This window comes from Oryctolagus cuniculus, chromosome 9 (assembly GCF_964237555.1).
Source record: "Oryctolagus cuniculus chromosome 9, mOryCun1.1, whole genome shotgun sequence".
NCBI classification, from domain to species: Eukaryota; Metazoa; Chordata; class Mammalia; order Lagomorpha; family Leporidae; genus Oryctolagus; species Oryctolagus cuniculus.
The window spans coordinates 5429940-5448619 of NC_091440.1; the positions used below are offsets into that span (position 1 = coordinate 5429940).

The 18680-nt window shown below is 43.7% G+C and overlaps 1 long non-coding RNA gene across 1 annotated transcript in view; it reads right to left on the reverse strand.

The window, feature by feature from the left end:
• LOC138843750 (uncharacterized) overlaps window positions 1–18680 on the reverse strand; it is a 148043-nt gene that overhangs the window by 40477 nt on the left and 88886 nt on the right. The window lies entirely within an intron of this gene.

Sequence of the window (18680 nt, forward strand, 5' to 3'; positions counted from 1 at the left end):
TGAGAGTCTCTTATCAATAGATTATTCTAGCCTGTGAAAATATACCATAGCAAAACATCTTATTAATACTTGAAATGCTTTTAATTGTTTAGAAATATTAAACATTACCTATCATCTAGTGTAATTCATTGAATATTATCCCCAAATATGCCTTGTTTCAGATATTCCGAAATGAGCATCCATCGTGCTTACAGTGCAGTATATTAGACATCACTCGAGTTTGTCAACATTAGACATATCTGCCTATCTTTTATGCCTTCATTAAAGATAGTAAACATCTTGAGAAAGATGGATGTGTGCTGAACTTGTGAACTTCTCCACAGTTGCCTTCCATAATTAGATAGCAGGTAGGATCCAGATCCGTTACACCTTGAGCTGGTCCCAATATCTTCCTCTCATTCACCACTTCACTGTCATACTTATGGTGATAGGAGGCAACTGCCAACTGAATCAGGTGCATCGAGAACATGTGCCTTAAAATCCAACAAATATGTAAGCTGGTCTGGTTGGGCACCATACGTTCTTGGGAAATCCAGACAGATTATTTTAAACACTCACACACCCAAAATCAACTATATTAACAAATTTACAACAGCCTTTACTTTCCAAAAATTCCAGAAGATTTCTATTACTTCCTAGTCATTCAGATAATCTACCTATTGAGATTATAATTTGACATTACACATAGGTAACGAACTTTGATGTAATTTCATTTCATGACACAGAATTGAACTTTTTAAATAGGGAAGTTTTTTTTTGTTTTAAATAGTCTTTGCAGCTGAACTGAGTTTTGCTTTGTTTAACAGATGCTCACTACTCTCTGGGCCTGGGGCCTGTTCTCTAAGTCAGAGGCATAAAATCCAATGGGAATCACCCCTGTTTGCCTTTGGCCGACATTACATCACACTGCCCAAAGACCTAGGTCTACTCTGTTCTTGCTTCAAACAAAAACAGCTGTTTTTCCCCCCCCAATGTTTTTCATGAACTTCATTTGTCTTGAATTTGAGCCTTTCCTGGCATTGTTCTCACAGGTTTGTTTTACCCGTTCCTTGTGTTTCCGCTCAATTTTACATGTCTACATCCCACTTACAGACAAAAGCATGGTTTTTGAGAGTTGTCAGTTTGATCATTGAGGAGTGAAATAAAAAAATGAAGCAAGCAAGAAGTGCAGACTGTCACAAGGCTGGTTCACCTGCAGGCCCGGAGCTCCACACCTGATCTTGCCACTCCCCTTCCTCATCCATCAAGGAATTTGCCCCTGAGGAGAGGTTTCTGGGGCAGGCACTGGCAGCTGCCCTGCCCTCCTGGAATGGGAAACCCCTAGGATCCCTGGGGCACCTGTCGGGTGTCTGCCCTGGCAGCTGTGGGAGTGTTTGTCTTCAGAAATTTCCGGTGCTTCCCAAAGGAAGGCAATATGGCTGGGCCCACTCATTCACTCAATGATTTACTGAGTGCCAACCAGGGGTGTGTTCTTGGGGCTTGAGATGCATTGGTGATCAGCAAGAATCCTTGCCTTCAGGTATGTGACATTATAAACATCCAACGGATGTCGACGATGTTGGCAGAGGGACTGGAAGCTGGTGAAGCTGTATGTCAGAGGACAGCATGACAGGTGACCAGCAAGAGCTGTACAGCCTCCAAGCTTGTTCCAGCTGGGAGTCTCGAGGTTCACGTTCAAGTCTGCCAAAATGCTTGGCACGTAACCATCAAATATTTGTCGACATGAAATTAAAAGCTATGACAAGTTGTTTAAATGTTATTTTTGAGAAGTACTGTATTTAACAAAAAATGTGAGAATGTGGAAATATGGTGGGATTCTTTAGAATCTGTATTTATGTGAAAGGGAGAGATCTCCCATCCACTGGTTTACTTACCCCAGTTCTAACAACCAGGGCTGTGCCATGCCAAATCCAAGACCCAGAAAGTCAATCTGGACCCCCTACGTGGGTAGCAGGGACACAGCTACTTGAGCCATAGCCTGTTGCCCACCAGGATGCCCATCAACAGGAAGGTGGGATATCAAATGGAACCAAGACTCGAAATGGGATGCAGGAACTCCAGACATGGGATGCAGGACTCCAAAGTGATGTCTTAAACATGTAGCCAAAGGCTTGCCCCATGGCTTTTTGATAAATGAATAAATGATGGAAGAAATGAGTGACGTAAGGAATTAAAACAGAAGAGTGGGCCAGCGCCGCGGTTCACTAGGCTAATCCTCCGCCTTGCAGCGCCGGCACACCGGGTTCTAGTGCCAGTCGGGGCGCCGGATTCTGTCCCGGTTGCCCCTCTTCCAGGCCAGCTCTCTGCTGTGGCCCGGGAGTGCAGTAGAGGATGGTCCAAGTGCTTGGGCCCTGCACCCCATGGGAGACCAGGATAAGTACCTGGCTCCTGCCATTGGATCAGCGCGGTGTGCCGGCCGCAGTGCGCCGGCCGCGGTGGCCATTGGAGGGTTAACCAATGGCAAAGGAAGACCTTTCTCTCTATCTCTCTCACTGTCCACTCTGCCTGTCAAAAAAAAAAAAAAAAAAACACAGAAGGGTGCCATCAGAACTGTATTTTTGAATGAGAACTATTGTATGTGCTTGCCAAGTAGCTAGAAGTGGGGGAAAAAAAACAGGAAGAAGTTGAGATCAAGCAGCAGCAAGTGCCCAGAGGAGGGATGGTCAAGGGGAGAGGTGGTAATCCCCAGTGCACACCTGCAGGTCCCCCTCCCCAGCTCAGGGAACCCAGGAGGAGAGGGAGTGCCCCACCATGTGCACCTGCAGGTTCCCTCCCCAGCTCAGGGAACCCAGGAGGAGAGGGAGTGAGTGTCCCACTGTGTGCACCTGTAGGTTCCCTCCCCCAGCTCATGGAACCAAGACCTGGACACATGCAGACATGGCCTCTGTGGGTTGCACAGCACTAGCCTTGGTAGGAACTATCAAAAGGGCAATGGGGGCCGGCGCTGCGGCTCACTAGGCTAATCTTCCACCTTGTGGCTCGGCACACCGGGTTCTAGTCGCGGTCGGGGCGCCAGATTATGTCCTGGTTGCCCCTCTTCCAGGCCAGCTCTCTGCTGTGGCCAGGGAGTGCAGTGGAGGATGGCCCAAGTGCTTGGGCCCTGCACCCCATGGGAGACCAGGAGAAGCACCTGGCTCCTGCCTTTGGATCAGCAAGGTGCGCCAGCTACGGCGGCCATTGGAGGGTGAACCAACAGCAAAGGAAGACCTTTCTCTCTCTCTCTCTGTCCACTCTGCCTGTCAAAAAAAAAGGGGGGGGGCAATGGGAGTGAAAAATAGGAGCCAGGAGCCAGGTAGCTGTTTATTGAAGATGAATTGGTCTTCCACGCCACCAATTTTTAAGTGTTATGGCTTATGACTTAAAAAGTAACCGTTGCTTTAGAGGGTGCCTTTCGATATTAGGGTGAGCAGAGTGCATTCCTAGATTCCTATTCAATACAGAGAACGTTTGAAAAGGTTGCATGGCTGGCGCCGCGGCTCACTAGGCTAATCCTCCTCCTGCGGCACCAGCACCCCGAGTTCTAGTCCCAATTGGGGCACCGGATTCTGTCCCGGTTGCTCCTCTTCCAGTCCAGCTCTCTGCTGTGGCCCGGGAGGTCAGTGGAGGATGGCCCAAGTGCTTGGTCCCTGCACCCGCATGGGAGACCAGGAGGAAGCACCTGGTTCCTGGCTTCGGATTGGCGCAGTGCGCCAGCGGTAGTGGCCATTTGGGGGGTGAACCAATGGAAGGAAGACCTTTCTCTCTAACTCTGCCTGTCAAAAGAAAAAAAACTTGCAGTGCATTTCACTCTTCCTCACGTTACTTCCTGTGAGGCTAACAGATACAGAAAGTCGGGAGCAGTATCTGTATCCACCAGTTGAGTCCTGCGCATGCTTCATCTCCTTGCATGGAGACTTCAGATTTGCCACGATCACACTGGCCCAGTGTCCTGTCTGCCATGGACAACTGCTGCATTTACGGACCTCAGCAGTCCACCTCATACTCGATCATCTACCTTTTCTGGATATTTTGTGCTCGTTACTATGAAGCACTTGGTATGTCTAGGATAATCCCTACGAGGACAAGATCCTCTTCCCAGCTTGGAGGCAAGTTAATGGAAAGCAGGGCAGTGTTTGGAATTAAATCAATCTTATTACTCAGGTTCCACACAGTACTTTGTAGAGCCTCCTCCTAAAGAAAAATTGCTAATGTTTTAAATTTATATTTTCAGTCAAGTGATTTTTGAAATGTCTTCAGATAAAAATTAATGTGTTAGAGAAGATAGTAAATGTCTTCCCATCTTAACATTAAGATGATTAAAAGTCACTGATCTGTTCTTTTGGGGGCCATTTAATTTTTTCATTTGAAAAGTTTATTGCAAGTTTGTAAGACTTCATGTTTCTCAGTTTCTATTTCCGATGTGTGGATGTTATTTCTATATTTGTTAAAAATGTGTCTGCTTTTTGCACATTTCTAAGATGATCCGCAGGTGTGAAGTTTCTGTTCAGATTTTTAAGTAACTTGGTTTTTAAAATCTGGTCTTCACATTAGACAGTCTTAGGTGATGAGGGCCGATTTTTTTCTGAAGACCATCTTGATTTTTAATGACTTGCTCATTTTAAAAGTTGAGGATGTTTAAAAGAGCCTGCATTAACAACATTTTGTTGACATTCTTTAGGTCATGATTTGAGATTTTTAGCAAGAGGAAGGTGCCGAAAACCAGGTGGCACAATAAACTTGGCTGGAATAAAAGAGGATCGTTTATTTTCCTGCTATGGCTGAGATTTCTTCCTAGAATAATTTTGAAGAAGGTAGGGATGGGGACACATGTTTAATCATAGTTGGTTTAAAAGGACTTTGTATTTAAAATCCATGCAAGTGTTACTCCCAAGGGCATCACAGGTCAGCGTTAGGTCAAGGATGTAAAGGTTATTTGCCTGCAACATCAGTCTCACTAGGGTGGGGACCACCGGCTCCTCTTAGCGATGTATTCCTTCTGCATTAACCTTCCCCCAGGTCTCCTGACACTGAGCATGCAGCAGTAGCACGCTGCCTAAAACAGTGCCATTTGGCCAAGAGAATTTAAGTAGCTCTCAATTCTAGGAGAAGTCCAAGGCGGTATTCTACACAAATCTTGATTTCATGCCCAGAATCCTTCATTTAACCCAACTGCATTGGACTGATAAAGCAGAGGCAGAAACCAAGACAGCAGGAAGAGAACAGGGAGCAGATAACGCATCTCAGCTTCAGCTTCACTGAGTTATGGTGTTGACCTTTCTGATCTCTGCTTCCTTATCCTGAGAAATGGTCGGCCACCACAGCTCAGGAAAGGGGTCAGGACCAGAAGACATTGGCAAACTTCCCTAATCTATTTATAACAGGCCAAGAAAGCTGCTTGGTGAACTTCACCTCTCATGGGACTTTGTGTTCATAATTCTCTTTATTTGATGATGAATTCCTGTGAATGGTTACACGTCTCCTGGCTGGGTTACAATCATCTGTCCCACCTCCGTTTTTGCTTCACATCCCCAATAATAGAATGATGGACCCCCAGGGAAGCCCCCAGACTGGCAATTACCAACCAGACTCAGTTTCACTGCATCCGTTCCTAACGGCCATCATGGTGGTTAACTTCATGTGTCCAGTTGGCTAGGCTATGATACCCAGTTTGGGGTCAAACACCAGTCTAGATATTAACATGAAGGTGTTTGCTTTTATTTTTGGAATTTAAAGGGAAATTTGAGAAAATCTCTTAAAATCTGTGCTTTTACCATCTGATACTTTATTTTCTTCATGTTGATATGATATTAATAGGAAGAGAACAGGTTCAATATACTTTAAAAAGATACAACTCTGACACCCCCTTCTTTCTTCCCTGCCTACCCTTTCTCCCTCTCCCATTGTTTCTGAAGGTGTTATTAAATGAGATTCACATCTAAATCAATAAACTTTAACCAAGTTGTATTATCCTCTATAATATGGGTGGATCTCATCCAATCTGGTGAAGAGCTTAGGAGAAAGACTAACAACCCTGAGGAAGAATTCTGCCTCTGCGTGGCCTTCAAACTCAAGAGAACACCGGCGCTTCCCTGGGAGATGCAGCCTGCTCTGTAGATTTTCTATTTTATCAGCTCCTACAATCATGGGAACCCACTTGGTAAATTAAGCAAAGCCCCCTTTCCCATCTTTCTGTACACGTACACACACACACACACACACACGCACCTCTCCCCTACTGCTTTTCTCTGGAAAATAGTGACTATGAAACTATCTAGACCTTTGTTCACGTATCACCAAATGATCAGGACGTTTGAGAGGATTGAATCCTAACTCAAATTATCAACTGCTTTTGAGCAAGTTACTCAAACTTTTCTAACCCTTTCTCCCCATCTATGAAACACGTAGTACCAGCACCTTAGCTAGACTGTTTGCAAATTCCAGATGACATGTGCTAAGTGCCCATAACAGATGGCTCTTAATACAGTCATCATTTTGCTTTGGACAACAGGGTGTGAATAAACCCTGCTGTTAATAGCTAAGGAGATGGCTAGGTTTGAACTTCAAGTGAATCTACTTTTCTTGGCTATAAACTGTACACTCCATTTTGGGGGATTGCCTATTTCAATGTTGCTGTGCAAGCTACAGAGGGAAGCCTCCAGGACTGAGTTAGCTTCTAGTTGTCCTTAAAGGCATAAAAAAGTCTTCTCAGAGGACAAGCTTTTCCAGGGTAGGAAGATGGATGGCTGGTTAACTGATGGACTTTGGAATTAGAGATAAAGGTTAACCTACGGAACTTGCTGTATCCTAAGACACATATTGGAGTGTACTCTAGGGCATGTGTCATTGTATATTCATAAAAAATCTTTGCTTAAGGAAATGAAAATGCCCCCTCAAATCAGTGAAGGAGTTCAAGAGACCATTTAAAGGAATCGTCTTTACCATTAAAGAGTCCCAAATGAATCCAATGAAAAAGGGTACAAATGATGGGTACAATGTGTCTAGCCCATGTGGGATTATTCTCCAACTGGGAGGGTTCACACTTTTTCTAGTGGTCGTTAAATATTGAGGATGTGATGACTTTTCTAACTGTAGGTATTACAGATGTCAAGCGTATATCAGCACCATTTCAGATACAAACTCATAAATGCTTCTGAAACTTAGGCTTAACTGAAAAGTGATTGCTGTTAAATATAAGAGTGGGAATAAGAAAGGGAGGAGATGTGCAATTCGGGACATGCTCAAGCTGACTTGCCCCAAATGGTGGAGTTAGAAACATACCAGGGGATTCGAATTCAATCCCATCGAGGTGGCATGTACCAATGCCATCTCACTAGTCCCAGTGATCAATTTCTGTACACAATTGATCATAATGATAGGACTAAGAACCAAAGGGATCACATAAACAAGAATAGTGTCTGCAAATACTAGCTGATAGAATCAAAAAGGGAGAGAACGATCCAACATGGAAGTGAGATACACAGCAGACCCATAGAATGGCAAATGTCCTAAACAGCACTCTGGCCTCATAATCAGCCCTTAAGGCATGCGGATCCGGCTGAAATGCCCATGAGAGTATTTCAGGCATGGAAAGCCAAGACACTCTGGGGGGGGGGGAACCTAAATGAAAGATCTCCACGAGTGAGATCCCAGTGGAAAGAATGGGTCAAAGAAGGAGGTACCTTTCTCTGAAGGGAAGAGAGAACTTCCACTTTGACCATGGCCTTGTCTAAATATGATCAGTCAGTGAACTCAGGGGACTTCCATAGCCTTGGCAGCTCATGACAAGAGCCTAGGGTGATTACTGATGCCATAAACAAGAGTGTCAATTTGTTAAGTCAACAACAGGAGTCACTGTGCACTTACTCCTCATGTAGGATCTTTGTCCTTAGTGTGCTATACATTGAGATTTAATGCTATAACTAGTACTCAAACAGTATTTTTCACTTTATGTTTCTGTGTGGGAGCAAACTGTTGAAATCTTTACTTAATGTATGCTAAACTGATCTTCTGTATGTATATAAAGAGAATCGAAAATGAATCTTGATGTGAATGGAAGGGGAAAGGGAGTGGATAAGGGGAGGGTTGCGGGTTGGAGGGACGTTATGGGGGGAATCCATTGTAATCTATAAGCTGTACTTTGGAAATTCATATTCATTAAATAAAAGTTAAAAAAAAAGAAATTAAAAGCTGGGGCTGATGCTGTGACGTAACAGGTAAAGCCATTGCCTGTAGTGCTGGCATCCCATGTGAGCACTGGGTCAAGTCCCATTTCTCCACTTCTGATCCAGCTCCCTGATGGTATGCCTGGGAAGCCCGCGGAAGATGGCCCAAGTCCTTGGGCCCCTGAACCCACGTGTGAAACCCAGAGGAAGCTCCAGATTCCTGGCTTCAGATGGGTGCAGCTCCAGCCATTGCAGCCATATGGTGAGCAAACCAGAGGATGGAAGACATCTCCCTTTGCCTCGGACACTGTTACGCTGCCTTTCAAAATAAATCTTAAAAAAAGCTTACATTTTACAATTTGGTGTTGTGATGGTTTGAGAAATATTTCAATCCAGTACTTCTTTACAAAGTCCGTGATCAAGTGACTTTTACAATTTTCTTCTAGTTCTAGGCCCCAGCCCACTTCAGACAGGACACCAAGTTTGATTATCAGCATTTAAGAAGGGACTCAGGTAAGGTTTTCATGGGAAGTTTTTCCACATCCTCTTAAACCTCATTTCAAACTGATAGTGATATTGCACATGGTCTTCCATCTACCACCCCACTACCTGGAGTCCTAGCAATCTTCCTTCACCATCCTCAACCTAAACACATGCTTAGTAATGGGGCAGGGGAGAGCAGGGATTTGGCCTAATGGTTAAGGTACCAGCTAAAATCCCACATGAGCATCCGAGTCCTGGGCACACCACTTTCGATCCAGCTCCCTGCTAGTGTGTCTGGGAAGAGTGTGCAGAGATGGCTCAAGTAGTTGGGTCCGAGGAACACAGGATACTCAGATGACGTTCCAGGTTCCGGGCTTTGGCCTGGTCATTGTGGCCATTTGAGAAATGAACAAGTGGGTGATAGTTCTATTGCTCCTTTTAACTCTCCCTGTCAAATAAAAACCTTTAAAAAAGTACCCATATCCTGTATCAGAGTACCTGGGTTTGATACCTGGCTCTGATCCCAATTCCAGCTTCTTGCTAATATGAGCCCTGAGAGGCAGCAGTGATGGCTCGAGTGACAGTTCCTGCCACCTTGAGGGGGACTTGGATCGAGTTCCTGGAACCCAGCTACGTCTCCAGCAGGGGTCCGTTTCATGCATTCGAGGAGCGAACTAGCTGAAAGGAGCACTGTGTGTGTGTGTGTGTGTGTGTGTGTGTGTGTGTTTCTGCCTCCCAAATAATCAAGGTGGACAGACATGCCTTTAAAATGAGGTGAGTTGGGAAGTCCAAAACTTCTCCAAGGGCAATTTGGCTACAAGATACACAGCCAGCGTTCCTACTCAGTGGTATGGAAAATTGTTCATGAGACTGTTAGATGGCTGGCTGTGTCAGGTGTTATTCCTTAAGCTCAGGAGTGACTTGCCCTGAGCCATTAAGCATTAGTCTGTGGCAATATGAATCAGTCACACAAGAATAGAAGTCACCTGGAGATTTTCAGTTCCAATAGAATGCTGAAAGCAGAAGCTAGGACCACACTTTTGACTGAAACCCAGGGACTAAGCACAGCAGGTTCAAGCAGAACTTGTCTGGAATGTTCAGGAAGCAAATGAATAGAGAAGTTGGGAAACTTTCATAGTGTTTTCTTTTGGAGTAAAAATACAATATTGGTGAAGTATTATATTTAGTTACTATGTATGTTTTTTCAGTATGACAGTTCTGGGGGGAAATTGAGAAATTGTCACTCTGATGTTTCTGATGTTTTGAAGAAAAAAAAGCTGGAAGCTTTTCCATAAATGATTTGGCTTTCACCGGAAAAGTTTATTAACTTCACTATTTATCATGTTATCAGTTTCCTGTTTGTTTATTTAGTGTTACTCCTTTAGAGACTTTATTTGTCAACATAGGCCAAGGCTGTTTTCTTTATGACCCTGGGAGAGTTCACAGGATCAGGATCCAGATATATGTCCACAAGAAACAAAATCTAGTCCTCCGGACTGACCCTAAGCAATTGGTCTAATACCATTTATTTTTATGACCTTAATGATCTTTCGGGGACAAAATTATTTTTCCTTTGCCTCAGTCTAAGGCATTGTGATAGGTTAAGTTGTTATTAGAGCCTATATTATCTGCCTCTTCATGGGAGCTGTCTTAGCCAGGTCACATTTTTGGGGAAAAAGAAAAACCTTAGTAATACTTCATTTTGCCATCATAGATAACAAGTCACAAAAAAGTTACAGCTTTATAGTGTACTAAGAATACTTCCTAAGGTTGTCCACTTAAGAATAGTGACAAGTCAGCCAGCGCCGCGGCTCACTAGGCTAATCCTCCGCTTTGCGGCGCCGGCACACTGAGTTCTAGTCCCGGTCTGGGCACTGGATTCGGTCCTGGTTGCCCCTCTTCCAGGCCAGCTCTCTGCTGTAGCCTGGGAGTGCAGTGGAGGATGGCCCAAGTGCTTGGGCCCTGCACCCCATGGGAGACCAGGAGAAGCACCTGGCTCCTGGCTTCGGATCAGCAAGGTGCACCAGCCGCAGCGCGCCAGCCGCAGCGGCCATTGGAGGGTGAACCAACGGCAAAGGAAGACCTTTCTCTCTGTCTCTCTCTCACTGTCCACTCTGCCTGTCAAAAAAAAAAAAAAATAGTGACAAGTCAACAAGCAAGCTTTATTTTGAGTATTATCTTCATTTTCATAAAAGCTTAGAAAAATGGTTATGGGTTAAATGCTCTAAAACCAACATACAGTCTTCAAGCTTTATAAAAATTTAGTAAATTAGAATCAACTTTTAGAACTTCATTTCTGTAGTCTGTTCTGTTCTGTAATGCTATATAGTGTGTAGGACTACATTTGAATGAGTCCTGGACCTGCCATTTACTGTGTGAATTTGTATTTCTGAATTCACACACAGTGAAAAGAATGATCTGAGGACAGATCCACAGGGCATACCCACTGTGGGCAGCAGGAGAAAATAAAGTTTGTCTTTTCCCCTAACAGGCAGATGGAACTAGGATTGGGTCCAAATGTGGTCAAAAATGTAACCTGGAAAGGGGACAAAGAATTGACAAGTGAATGTTAGCCACTTTCTCTAATGCAGGTTTTGGAGTCAGTAGAAAGAATGAAGAGCATGGAAGCAGCATCGAGTCTACAGCGATGTGTGGAATTCACGTGAGCATTCAAGGTCAGCATGAGATGGGGCCCAGTCAGGGGGGTCTTCATGTTAGAAGAATGTTTACCTTCTAGGAATAAGGGAAATAGAATTGGGGATTTTAAGCTTGCCATAGAGCGTGGAATAAATTGTAGGGGAGAAAACTGGACTGCTTCACTCCAGTTAGAAAGCTCATATGATAATACAACAGACTCCAAATATTCTGTCCCTTATCTTCTGGTCCCTCCTGGGCCACCCCACCACCTTGGACTCAGTTATTCTCTCCATTGCCTGGTGAGCAATTTTTCATCCTTTACTATCCTCAACTGGAGCCTGCATCTCCTCTGTCTCTTCTGGGCCCCCAGTTTGAACTTGGCATCCTTCCTTGGTACTCCCACAGCAAACTATCAGCCAGCCCATCCCACAGCACCATATTGACCAGTAGGCTTTCCCTCCTCCCCTAGACTACAGCTATCATTATTCCTGGACATCTCAGTCTGAAATAAAAGCAAACTCCAACAAATGTGAATGAATCAGCAAGTGAACCAAAGCATGTATGGAGGAGCTGACTTAATACCATTAATATCAGTAGCAAAATGAAAACTGAAACGTTTAATAGCAAGCCATGTGGAGATAGGTCTAAGAAAATGGATAATTAATGAGCATTTTTTTTCAATAAAGGTCAAAAATTCTTGTTAAGCCAACCTGGCTAAAATTCACATTCAAACAATGAATGTGCTCTTTTCAATTGAGTTTTTCTCTGAAGCACTTAACAGATGCTTTCAGTCTCCCTGTCACCTGAGAGCCACACAGGCTGAGAAAGTAATGGAAGTGCTTTGCTTTTAATCACAAAAGCCTGTAAATGCAGAGATGAACAATCAGCCCGAGTTCACAAAAACTTGTGATGTTTATGGTGTTTTACACACACACACACACACACACGCACGCACGCCAGTGCCTTTTCTATGGTGAGGCTATGCCTGTGTGGCATCCAGTCAAGGAGTTCACAGCCTTGGTCCGCTACAGCTTGTCAGAGCTTACGTACGACCCACCAAAGACAGTTAGGCAGAAAGCTTCCGTGCCTTTTACCTCTACTTTGGGAAATAAGTGCCTTCAGTGTAACCCATGATTTATTTTAGCATTTCCCGTCAGTGTTTTTCATACACACATGATCTGACCAAGTCACTTGTGCAAATGTGTGAACCAAAACTTTCCTCATTGACTTTCTCCTTTCCTCTTCACTTCACCACTGTGCTAGTCTATTAAATTTTTCAGAACACTATCCCATAAGTTGATTTCTGCAGCCATTTTGGGCTCAGTTATGTTATGAGAAGCATCACTTTGATAACCATCAGTTGTTATGACAAGACAGCAGCAGTAAAATTATGGTCTGCAAAAGAAACTACTGGTTCACACTTACATCATTTGTTTCTATCTGTTTTAATTTGGTTGATCAAGCTCTGTGGCTCAAAGATTCAATTTGCAGACCCTTAATTGGTATTAATACTATCTTCCAACTTCTCTTGTGTTGTGTGATCATCTGGGTCTTTTGGAAGGTTGGGATGACAGAAATTCTAGAACATGACAGTCATCCTGGTGTGACAAACTTGGGGAAACAGGTCAATGAGACTTGGATGTCAATCTTCAGTTCTGGAACTTCACCTCCACTTTTTACTCATTCATTCAACATGTTTTTGTAGCATTTGCTGTCTTGTGTTTTTATAGGTAGCTGGAATTCAAAAGGTAAAATGTAGGTTTCTGCTTTAACTTGGAAAGGAGGTATGGGAAACTTTTAAATTGAGAAATCACTTAACTCTCCTGTCCTCAGTTTCTCTGAATTCATATCTGTGCAGTGATGTAGTGGTTATCTCCAGTTGATCAGTAAATGCAAAGGCCCAGAAGTTGTGTGATCTTTGTGGCAGAAGCTTAATTTACTCCTTCCTACCTTGAACTAGTCAAGCCTCCTTCCAACACACTTGGCTTCAGGCCTTCACCTCCTGTGGGCAACTTCACCAAGGGAGAGGTCCTCCCTGAGGCACTCTGCACTTTCAAGGACTTAATTCCTTAATAAACCCATTCTGCTCACCTTACTGTGTCTATTTCTGTGTGTTGGACTAGAGTTTGTTTCATTACCTCACTGTTAAATAGTAATGGGTAAACACATAAGAAAATGTGAATAACTTTAGTGTGATTTAGTACATATTTGAACTTTTCTGCAGAGAGCCAAGAATTATTTGGCAGCTGACACCATTTGCTAATGGTGATACAAAATTGCACATCACAAGAAATTCAGAAGCATAAATAAGCCCTTATTTTTAAGAATCATCATAAATAGATTTCTTGCCAAGACAAGATTCACATATCATGTTACAAGTCATTTTAATGATTCATGTTATAAATGAAATACAAGATCTAAATTAGTGATTAAAAATATACAAACTTTCCCATTTTGGTAAGAACTTTAACAAAGAAAGAAACAAGCAGTAAGGATAGGCATACAATTGTGGCCTGGATTTTACTTGCTTTTGAAACCAAACCCTGACAAATCAAACCACATTTGACATTCTGTGATGGACTGCTTCATGGTCCAATAACCACTCCTGCGTCTGCGCTTGGAGGCTGCTCTGCTTCAACGTCAGAGTGCTGCACTGTGCCATCCGCAAGCTCTGGAATGCTCAACAAGCCCCGCTACCCTTTCTCCTCTGCTGGGTGAGGTTTTCATGCTCATCTCACATGATCACGCTGGTGATTAAACAAGGTAGTGTCTACTGGCATACCGTATGAACTTAAAGGCTGGTTGCCTTGAAACTCAAGTCTGAATTTGTCTTTTCTGTTCTCTCCCTGGAGTGTATCATCCAGTCCCAAGTCTTCTATTATCCTTGGCCGATCCTCCCTGCAGCCCTCTGTTCTCTTCTGGTCACGTTGCCTGCTGAATGTTCTCATTTCCAATTCAGCAGGTGTGAATCCAACTTGTTACATTTACTCAAAAGCCAGCATCATGCCCAGCATCTCTTTTCCTCTAGGTGATGGAATCACCTGAAGTCAATACTGGATCTGCCTTCAATGTCCTCCTTCCACTCACTCGTTCAAATATTTAGCCTTCACTCTGTCATGCCCTGGGTTAGAACTGAGAACACAGTGATAAGTGGCCCACATGCAAGTATTCACACAGTGAGGTTTCATTCTGTTGCTCAAACCATGTTCAGTCAACTGCATCTTTTGTCTTCCACTGGGCTTCTTTAGTTCCCTTATAGCTTCCACTGCCATTGCCGTACTCCCAATTCTCCACCATAGCAAGTTACACACAGGCTTCTCAGAACTTCAGTCTGTCGACCTCACCACACCCCCAGTCTTGTCCACCTAACTCACCTTAGACAGTGACTTGCACAAGATCCTCTTGTAGAGTTAGCATGCACTTCTTACTCTCCATGATGTGCCATAACTACCTTTCCAATCTTTTCTCCAACACAAATGATGGAACCACTCCTGTCCTGGGACACACCTGGAGTTTTCCTATTGCTTTGGCTCATATCTAGGTCCAAACCCTTGATCACCAGAACATAAAGAAAGATTCCTTTGTCTATCCTTGAAAGCCCTGTCCCTCACCGAGCCCTGTTCTGCTACCTCTTGTTCCAAAACTTAGCTAGTGTACTCCCAGCCAGGGACCAATACACTCAATTCTGATCCAGAGTTGATTCTATGGAGAAAACAATTCTCACTCTATCAGCATGTTTGAAATTAGAAAGCATGTCTACTTCTTTTGGCTTCACTACAAGCTTCTGAATAGATAATATTCCTTACTGCTTATGTATATACTTGCATATTATCATTTTTTAAATATTTATTTTGAAAGAGTTACACAGAGGAGAGGCAGAGAGAGATAGTCCTTCTGTCCGCTGGTTCACTATCCAGATGGCCGCAATGGGCAGAGCTGTGCCAATCCAAATCCAGAAGACAGGAGTCTCCTCTGGGTCTCCCACGTGGGTGCAGGGGCCCAAGCAGTTTTGCCATCTTCTCCTGCTTTCCCAGGACATAGCAGAGAGCGGGACTGGAAGAGGAGCAGCCATGACTAGAACCGGTACCCATATGGGATGCCAGCACTGCAGGCAGAGGATTAACCTACTGCGCCATGATGCTGGCCCCCATTTGTACTTTTATACCATGTACTATGTTGGTGTCTAAATAATTACTTGAAGAATCTAAGTAGAGCTTATCTGCTTCTGTTGCTTTCAGTGATAAGCCACCAAAAATAGCCAAGATATGCCAAGAGCAGAGGACTAGGATGAAGTCTATAGCCCTGAGTGAAGGTGAGCCTACACCCCTTGCAGTTGTCAGTTCAACTCTTAAATTCGAGGAATTTCACACAGAACCACTTTTCTGTAGTTGGAAGGGAAAAAAAATCAATCCTACCCTAACACAAACAGCAGTAGATTAGGGAATTAAGAGATGCCCAAAGCATCTTCTCCTTCCTTTGCCTTCACTGGCAATACCTGCTATGCAGATGGAGAGGAGGTCAGTTCTCCTTCGGGTGTGCGGAGTATAGTGGAACAAATAGCATGATTAACAAACCCAAGGGGTTTGCTTTGAAGAAGTCTCAGTTATGACCTAACTAGAGACTACTCAGATCAATTGTAGTTAACCCTTTAAACTGATAAAACAATGGTTTAAAAAAATGGAAAACTGGGTGCAACAGGGTAAGCCACTGCTTGCAATGCTAGAATCCCCATATTGGAGGGCTAGTTTGAGCCCCAGCCACTCTGCTTCTGATGCAGCTCCTCATTATTGAAGCTGGGAAGTCAGCTGATGATGGCCCGAGTTCTTACTACCTTCCACCTATGTGGGAGTGGGATGGAGTTCCTGGTTCCTTGTGCAGCCCTAGCTATTCGGGGCATTTGGGAAGTGAACCAGTGAAAGGAAGATCCCATCTCCCTGCCTTTCAAGTAAATATTTATTTTAATGTAGCTTTTCAATTTCTTTTATAGACTGGAAAAATGATGTCATAAGACTACCACGTTTGGAGTCCCAGATTTATAATCTCACATGAGATAAATTACCCTCTAGTACTTTTATATATTTCTTTGAAGTAGATTTGCTCCTGACAAAGTTCACATTGCAAACATTTGCCAACTGATATTTTAAAACTCGCTAAGGCACTGCTGAAGGATTGAGGAGTTGGGGAAGAATGTGATCATGCAAGTCTTTTCTGGCCACTTCTACAGTGTTCCTTAATGTATGTAGTATTTAAGCTTACAGTCACACAGTGCCATTTAAAGACGTAAGAAGCTTTTAATGTAAGATGTTTTAGTGTGTAAAATTTTAAGACTCATTGCTTTTAATGCACCTGGCTCTGCTGGGTATTGAAACATGCCGACTCGTTCTTGTCTCCTCGCCTGTTTCTCAATTATGACCTCACCACCTGACCCAGTTCATGTGATGACCTCACTTCCTGACTTATTTCTGATGCAAGATTATCTAGGATTCATCGGGTATCTATTTTAATCATAGTTATATTTGGTGTCCAAATCATTTTGCCTGACCCTAGAGAGTTCATTACTTGTGTTTCCAATTTGACCTTGAACCAAGAAAGGTGAGAGTGCAGGAGCAGAGGATGTGTAACTAAACATCACAAGTTTCCCTTCCTTTCAAAATACCCATCAGTTTTTCTGCACAGTTCCATCTGATCATATTCATAGTTGAAGTTATTTACAGGTCCTACCCATACAATACCAAGAGATCAAATTTTTATGGAGGATTAGTTATTTGAAAGGTAGAGTGACAAAGAGGGACAGAAAGATCTTCCATCCACTAGTTAACACTGCAAATGCCCACAACAGCCAGGGTCAGGCCAGTCCAAACCCAGGAGCCAGGAACTCCACCTGGGTCTCTCACTCAGGTGGCAGGACACACTTGCTTGATCCATCATCTTCTGCTTCCCAGGGATGTTAAGCAGGAAGCTGGACGAGACGGAGTAGCCACAACTCACCAGGCACTTTATGGGATACTTGTATCCTATGTAGTAGCTTAACCTCTGCACTACCATGCCCAGCACTGAGCAGCTTTAGTGTTCGGTTTAAGCTCATTTCCTCGGGCTTCTTTCCCTCCCCTCCCTCCAAAGTGCCATGCTTCACCTGCACTGCACCTCCTCCAGCTCCAGAGGACTCCTATGCTGTCAACTTTCCTTCTCATTTTGCCTCAGGCTCTCTCCATTTTCCCCTTTCTCCACATTTGTCCCCTCCTCTGGGGTGTGGAATAGGATTTTTCCCACTCTCCCTAACATACACCTGAAGGACTAGTATTTTTCCCTAACCATCTCATTGTTTCATCTCTCACCCACTTTTGCCTTGAAACACCAAAACGTAAACCGGAGCTGACCATTGAGAGTGGTCACAAGTACTTTTTGAATGAGATAATAAATGTTTAGGGTGGACAAATGAATGTATCTTCGAGCCCACCATGAATTATATTGCATTTCCCTCTTTTCTGTAATTACAAATTCTAGCCCCTGACACGCGGGCTCCTGTGTGTGAATGTTTTTTGGAAATGGAAAGGAGGGTTGTTAGTTGCTTCTCAACCTTCAAAGCTTCTCTGAGGGTGTCTGCATGCCTTGGTGGCAGCAAAACCAACAATGGAGGAACCGGTAGACTGAGAGGATGCGAGAGTCTTGCTCTATAGAGCCAGCTCCATCATACATGGAAGCCTTGCCTTGTTCCTTCAGTGCTTTCTAAAGACCCCCTGGTTTTGTCTTCCTTCCTAAGCCACAGTTATGTTTGGTCACACCCCTATCCTCGTTTGATAGTCTCCAGGATAAGGAAAGCAGTGGAAAGAACTGCTCCATCCTAGTTTCTTTTATAGAGCATTCTGCACAAGGAACTCATAATATCTTGGAATTCCAAGGTATAATTTTCAGATAGTTAAAAATGTGTTCTGTGTATCAACGAGTAAAAGGTGTCAAAGTCTGTGTTCCACTCCACATTCAATGATGTGGCAGCGAGATAGTCAACCTGGAGGTCAGTACTCAAGGAAGGGGTCTGATAGAACTTCAGAAATGCACTCAAAGTAGAATGTTAGAGAAATGCCACCAATGCCCTGAACTCCAGGACAGACACAGCTGGTCAGGGAGCATTGTCAGCTTTGGAAGCCATCTATCATGTTTGAGACTTGGCCTCTGTACTCTTCAGTGGCTCTAGGAAGCTCCTTTCACACCACATCCAATGACATGATAGTTCATGGAGATCAAGGGTTGTCATTTAAGATAATTTTGCTCATTTATAAATTATAGGTTTGCTTATACACCTAAAATACTAGAAGCAGTCCCTGTTGATGCATTGGAAAACTCGTCAGAGTTAAGTAGTGCTAGTTTTGTATCAGTGCGCTCAGATGATTCCAAGGGAAAAGCCGATTTCAAGGATGATTC